Source organism: Cariama cristata, unplaced genomic scaffold, assembly GCF_000690535.1.
Source record: "Cariama cristata isolate BGI_N322 unplaced genomic scaffold, ASM69053v1 scaffold28931, whole genome shotgun sequence".
NCBI lineage: Eukaryota > Metazoa > Chordata > Aves > Cariamiformes > Cariamidae > Cariama > Cariama cristata.
The window spans coordinates 1,481-2,350 of record NW_009601400.1 but is presented as its reverse complement, the minus strand read 5'-3'; positions in this window follow the sequence as shown (position 1 = coordinate 2,350).

Here is an 870-nt window from a genome sequence, read left to right as displayed (position 1 = left end):
CACCCCACGTCACACGTAGAAACATCGAGCAATTAGTAAAACGACAGGGTATTATTTACAAGTCTTGCTTATCTCCTTAAGGAGAGGAGGAAAAATCACCTTCTGCCTTCAGGAAAGAGTTTCTGGCTGAATCCGGAGGCGAAGGGGAAGTCCATAGGTGAGGATGGCACTGGTGCTGTGCACCAGCTCGCCTTGCGGTCCTTCCTCGGCGAAAAGTTGGTGATGCTCGAGGCAAGCGAGATGTCAAAGCCGTAGCTGTGCTGGGGACATCCCCCAGGACCTCGGTGGCAGCTTGTGGGGGGACTGGGGTGCTCACCCACCTTGCGACTGCTCTTCAGCATCACCCGTGAGGGAGCTGAGTGCTGGGCAGGGAGCTGATATGCCAAGAAGATGCACTTGTAGCTCTGGAGTTGTGGATGCGGTGATGTCCCCTCTCCGGGGCTGCGGTGGGTCTTGGCAGATGGGGGTGCTGGGGCCAGCCGGGGAGGCAGTCGGTGCACCCAGGGTGGGCAGCACCCGCTGCGTGCCCGGACGGAGGCGAAGGGCCCGCAGGGGAGTGGGCAGGGGTGTTTCTGAGCCTCCCTTCACAGTGCTGGAGGAGAAGGAGCCCTTACAAGCAGGAGGTCGGGACCGCCAGCCCCGACTGGGTCTCTGGGCGAGGAGGGACAGTGCAATCGTGGCAGGGTGGCTTTGCTCCCGGGTTGGTGCAGCGTGGGGACACCAGGGTTGGTGACAGGGGAAGGATGAGCAAAACCCTTTTGTCGGGTCCCCGCTGCGGGCAGGCACTTTGTCAGCCCTTTAGACCTTCAGTGTCCCCCCCCTTGGAGCTCCAGTGCCCGGGGGGGGGGTGGGGGGGGTGGCACCCACCTA